The sequence below is a fragment of the Aotus nancymaae genome, unplaced genomic scaffold (genome assembly GCF_030222135.1).
Source record: "Aotus nancymaae isolate 86718 unplaced genomic scaffold, 86718_ANA_hifiasm-v0.15.2.pri h1tg000020l, whole genome shotgun sequence".
Lineage (NCBI taxonomy): Eukaryota > Metazoa > Chordata > Mammalia > Primates > Aotidae > Aotus > Aotus nancymaae.
In genome coordinates, this window is record NW_026988432.1 from 18,541,955 (window position 1) to 18,548,065 (window position 6,111).

General features: G+C 41.0%; 1 pseudogene; it reads right to left on the bottom strand.

Moving 5' to 3' along the window:
• Positions 1-1,357: 1,357 nt before the first annotated feature.
• Positions 1,358-2,117, bottom strand: LOC135276021 (signal recognition particle 19 kDa protein-like; annotated as a pseudogene).
• Between the last annotated feature and the right edge of the window lie 3,994 nt (positions 2,118-6,111).

Below are 6,111 nucleotides of genomic sequence, written 5' to 3' on the forward strand. Positions count from 1 at the left end.
GACTGCGTTTCTTGGCAATTTGATGAGCTACTTTTAACAATATTGTCTCTTCCAATCCACGAACATGGAACCTTTCCATTTTTTGGTGTCCTTTTCAGTTGCTTTCATCAGTGTTTTATAGTTTTCATTGTAGAGATCGTTCACGTCTTTGGTTAAGTTTATTCCTAGATTTTTTTTATTATAATTATTTATTTATTTATTTTTTAGAGATGGAGGTCTCACTCTGTCACCCAGGCTGGAGTGCAGTGGGGTGACCACAGGCAACTGCAACGTTGAACTCCTGGCTCAAGCGATCCTTTTGCCTCAGCCTCCTGAGTGGCTAGAATCACAGGTACAGTCTCCTGGGTCTGGCTCTCTTATTTTATGTGTAGCTGTTATAAACGGAATTGCTTTCTTGGTTTCTTTTACAGATGGTTCACTCTTGGCATATAGAAATGTTACTGATTTTTGTATGTTAATTTTGTATCCTGCAATTTTATTGAATTTATCCCGTCTAATAGCTTTTTTGGTGGAGTCTTCAGGTTTTTCTAAATATAATATCATGTCATCTGAAACAAGGATAATTTGATATCTGCCTTTCTAATTTGGATGTCCTTTATTTCTTTCTCTTGTTTAATTCCTCTGGCTAAGACTTCTAGTACTATGTTGAATAAAAGTGGTGAAAGTGGACATCCTTCCCTTGTTCTAGATCTTAAGGAAGGTTTTCAGTTTTCCCTGTTCAGTATGATATTAGCTGTGGGATTGTCAAATACGGCCCTTATCGCGTTGAGGTATATTCTTTCTATGCGCAGTTTGCTGAGAGCTTTTATCCATTTCTTCTAGTTTTCCAGTGTTTTGGCATGTAGTTGCTCATAATAGTCTGTGATGGTCCCTGGAATTCCTGTGGTAACAGTTGTAATGTCTCCTTCTGTCTATAATTTTATTTGGGTCATCTCTCTTTCTTTCTTAGTGTGGCTGAAGGTGTGCCAATTTTCTTTACTTGTTTTTTTTTCAATTTCAAATTTTATTTCATTAAAAAGGTGGACAAAATGTTTATTTCAAATCTATTTAAAATTTATCTGAAACAAGTAACTTATTTCAAGTAACATTGTACAGTCCATTGTCAATTAAAAAATATTCTTTCTTCCCAAAAAAACTGTATCGAAAGACTAAAAAATACTTTTATACTGCATAAAAGTGAGATGCAAACTTCTGATGTAAATTTGTTTCACTGGCAATTCCAATGATAAAGATGAGAGGCGCAAGGCTTCATAGATCAGTTAAACGATGCAAACAAACAGCTTCCATTTCCCTTCAATATAAATTAGAAACCTCCAATCATGTGTCTTACAGTAGTACCACGTATTTGACGCTGATGCTAGGTTACTTCTTTTTCTTTCCTTTCCCATTTTTTATTTCCGTGTCCTTGTTGAAGATTTTGGTCACCACCTCCTGTTTTTTTGTGTGTCTTTTTTTTTTTTTTTTTTTTGGAGACAGAGTCTCGGAGTCTCACATTGCTGCCCAGACTGGAGCGCAGTGGTGTGATCTCGGCTCACTGCAACCTCTACCTCCTGGGTTCATGGGATTCTCCTGCCCCAGCCTCCTGAATAGGGATTACAGGCGCACACCACTACCACCACACCTGGCTAGTTTTTTGTATTTTTAGTAGAGATGGGGTTTCACTATGTTAGCCAGGCTGGTCTTGAACTCCTGACCTCGTGATCTGCCTGCCTTGGCCTCCCAAAGGGCTGAGATTACAGGCGTGAGCCACTGTGCCTGGCCTTGTGTCCTTGTTTTTAGTTTAGGTATCATTTCTGCTGCATACAGCATTACTGACTTACGTGATAGGAAAACCGTACAAGGCAGAGGCTGCCATCTTCTTGTTTGAGCTAGACTCAGACTCTGCCTCCGTATTGGATGTCACAATTCCATTCTCTAGGGTACATTTCATTTTTCTCAAGAAATATGTTAAGTCCAACTGCTGAACATACATCTTGAATCTCTGGAGCCATAGAATTTTCAACAGCCTTACTTATGGGGATTCACTTTCCCTCTGCGGTGGTATTATTTAAATAAGCAGGATAGAGACAAATATACCTGTCCTGGTTGGCTGGGAACTGCGTGGCAGCACAAACCATCTTCACAAGAGTCCAAACAACAACTTTGTGTACCTATTTAAAAAAAAATGTTTTTTTCATTGATCTTTTGTAATTTTCTTTAGTCTCGGTGTTTTTATTTCTGCTCTGATCATAAATTTTTCTAGTAATTTTGCCTTTGGTTTGCTCTTGCTTTTCTAGTTAGGTTGTTTATTTGAAGTCTTTCTGTACTTTTGGTGTAGGTGTTTATTGCTATAAATGTTCCTCTTTATGTCACTTTTGCTGTGTCACAGGTTTGGGTATGTTGTGTTTCCATTTCCATTTGTTTCGGAAAATTTTAAAATTACCTTTTTCATTTCTTGACCAATGGCCATTGAGAAGCACATTTAATTTCCACGTATTTGTATGGTTTCCAAAGTTCCTCTAGTTACGGATTTCTACTTTTATTCCATTGTGCTCAGAAAAGATACTTGATATAATTTTAATTTTTAAAAATTACTTCAGACTCGTTTTGGGGTCTATTATATGGTCTGTCCTCGAGAAAGTTCCGTGTGCTGAGGAGAAAAACGTGTATTCTGCAGCTGTTGGATAAAAATGTTCTGTAAATGTCTACCAGGTTCAATTGGTCTGTAGTGCAGATCAAGTTCGATCTTTCTTTGCTGGTTTTCTGTGTAGATGGTCTTTCTGGTGCTGACGGTGGAGCGTGAAGTCCCTATTATTGTGCTGGCGTCTGCCTCTCTTTTTGGCTCTCATCATATTTGTTTCATATATCTGGGTGCTCCAGTGTTGGGTGCATATATATTCACAGTTGTCACATGCTCTTGCTGAATTGATCTCTTTATAAAATGACCCTGACTTTAGAAACAGTCTCATTTAGCCTCTGCTGGTCCCTAGCTAACGACAACAAGAAGAAAACAAACATGTGAAGGCCACTTCTTTTGTGTCAGTGACTTTTTTTTTTTTTTTTTTTTTTTTTTTTTGATGAGCCGCTCTAGACCTTCTGCCTTGTCAGAATCTTTGGGAATAGGGCCTAGGGTGTATTGTTCATGGATTATCGAATTGTTTGCTAGTGTTTTGTCAAGGATGTTTGCATCTATGTACATCAAAGATGAATCTGCATTTTTTAGTGTTATTTATGCTCATTAAAGTCTGAGGGCCCTTGCTGTGTGCTCTCAGGGGTAACTCAGTAGCAAAAACACACCTGCAAAATGTTACATGAAAGAGAACACTTCAGCCAGTCCCTGGGGGAGTTTGATAGTTGTCTGCAAAGCAGGACTCTCTGAGAACCCCAGAGTGGGAAGATCCAGCCCTTTGGACTGCTCCCCAAACCCTGAATGCTGTTATACAACAATGCAAGCTTTGGATTAATGTCAGTACTCCAAGTACACCGACAGTTTGTGAATATGTTTGTTTAGTAAGATAAGTGCACCAGGTGTCTGGGCTATCAAAATAAAACAGGAAATTGCTGCCATGAGTAACATATAGGATGACAGCCAAGGCTAGCGGGGTGGCAGGGGCGGGGGGGCTGCTGCCTGGCTTTAGTGCCTTGCATATAACACTAAAACAAAATGTTAGCACTGATCAGCCTCTGGTATCATTCACTCATCACCCCACCAAAATCTGACTTCTGCCCCTCCATTAAACCAACTCTGACCCTGGTCACCAGTGAGAATTAGTAGATGCTTTTTCTTTTTTACATGATCTCTTGGCAGCACATGACTACATAGAACTCTCCCTCCCTGGGTGGTTCTATGTAGGAGGAGTCCATATCACCCCTGTGTCCTGGATTCCTCCTCCAGTTCAGCCATTTTCATCATGCTCCTTTGTGGACTTCTCCACTCACCCTTTCAATGCTGGTGCTCCCCAAAGTTCTGTCTCCTTCGCTTCTGAGAAACAGGAAATTATTGTGGATAATCCCAGGTTATTCTCTAGTCTAATACCTTGAGGAATGTTCTGGGTGGTTCTGCTAACTGAACCTAACAGATTCCCATATCAAAATGCATTTGGAAGGTGAGAAGCCATTACATATTAAACATCAGGCATCCACAACTCCCTAGAAGTTCCATCACTTCTCTGGACTTTATAAGGATCATCTCATCTAAATTTTCCATCTTAAGGATCTTAGTCTGGGAGAAAGTCTAGAATTGTGAAGAGATACCTTCTCAAGAGCAGCATGTGGCCAGAAAAATCATCTTGGAAGCAACAGACTGAAGAGGTTCTTTGAAAATAAAATTTAGGCCAGGTGCAGAGGCTCATACCTGTAATCCCAGCACTTTGGGAGGCCAAAGCAGGCGGATCACCTGAGGTCAGGAGTTGGAGACAAGCCTGGCCAACATGGTAAAACCCCATCTCTACTAAAAATACAAAAATTAGCTGGGTGTGGTGGTGCACGCCTATATGGTCTATCAACCTCCAGCTATTCAGGAGGCTGAGGCACAGAATTGCTTGAACCCAGAGGCAGAGGTTGCAGCGAGCTAAGATCATGCCACTGCACTCAGCCTGGACAACGGAGTGAAACTTGGTCTCAAAAAAAGAGAAGAGGAGGAGGAAGAGGAAGCGAAGCGAATCGAAGAGAAGAGAAGAAAATTTAAACCCGGGTATGGTGCCTCATGCCTGTAATCCCAACACGTTGGGAGCCCAAGGTGGGTGGATTACCTGAGGTCAAAAGTTCGAGACCATCCTGGCCAACATGGTGAAATCCCATTCCTACTAAAAATACAAAAATGAGCCAAGTGTGGTGGCAGATACCTGTAGTCCCAGCTACTCAGCTACTCGGGAGGCTGAGGCAGGAATTGTTGAATCCGGGAGGTGGAGGTTGCAGTGAGCCGAGATGGTGCCACTGCACTCCAGCCTGGGTGATGGAACGAGACTCCATCTCAAACAAGAAAATAAAGAAAAGAAAATTTAAAAACATGGAAGTGGGGATTTTCTATGGGAAATGTTTTTCCACTTAGTTTCTTACAGTTGAGATTCCTTTCAATGCCTTTTAGTGCAGCAACCCACCTTGCTCCCGATGGCCAGGGAGCAAATAAGAAGCCAGTCCTTTGTAGACTATGACTTTCTACACATGTGTCAGGAAGCTTTTGTATGGGCCATTGTTGGGTTTAAAAAATATTTCACAGCATTTTCTTTATTCACTTAGCCATTATAACTAAGAGCAGAAAACATAACACTTTAGGGATAGAAATAGGAAAAATAATGTTTCAATGCTCTTTTTCATGTTTGTTTCCCATGTTAATTGAAAAGGCATCTGGTCTATGAACAATGAATGAAGTGGGACCATGAGGAATGAGGGACTAAAATGTACCATCTTAAGGATGATTTGTGAAATTTGAGAATGAATCACAGGGCTCGCTTGGGTCTTTCATCCACTATTGAGCGGCAGTTGACTGTTCTTTGTGCTACCAGGTAGGATTAGCCCTAAATGGCAGGCTGATTCTGTTAGGCTCTGTTCCTTCCTTAGTGAGAAGTCAAAATCAATCCATCTGCCTTTAAATCCACTGATCGAATCAAGAGAGCTTGAAACTGATAACCAAGAGGGAGGGAGAAGGTACACCCAGACACAAGAAATTAACCAGATGCTATAAAGGATATCAAGCATGTCCAGTGAAGCAGAAAAATAACAGAGGAAGCTCCCAATAATTCTCAGGGGGAAGAAGAAACACAGGTGTTCCTATACCGTTGCACAAATCAGGGAAAACAGATAAAAATTAAATTGATATTTTTTAAAAGGAGAGGAATTCTGCGTCATAGATGGGCTTGAAAAATGAGACTTACAAAGGAATATGGCAATGGAAGACTGCATATTTTCTCCAGACATAAACACTTAATAAAAGTGCCATGATTGGCCGGGTGCAGTGGCTCACACCTGTGATCCCAGCACTTTGGGATGCTGAGGCAGGTGGATCACCTGAGGTCAGGAGTTCAAGACCAGCCTGGCCAACATGGCAAAACCCCATCTCTACTAAAAATACAAAATTAGCTGGGTGCAGTGGCGCATGCCTGTAGTCCCAGCTACTCGTGAGACTGAGGCAGG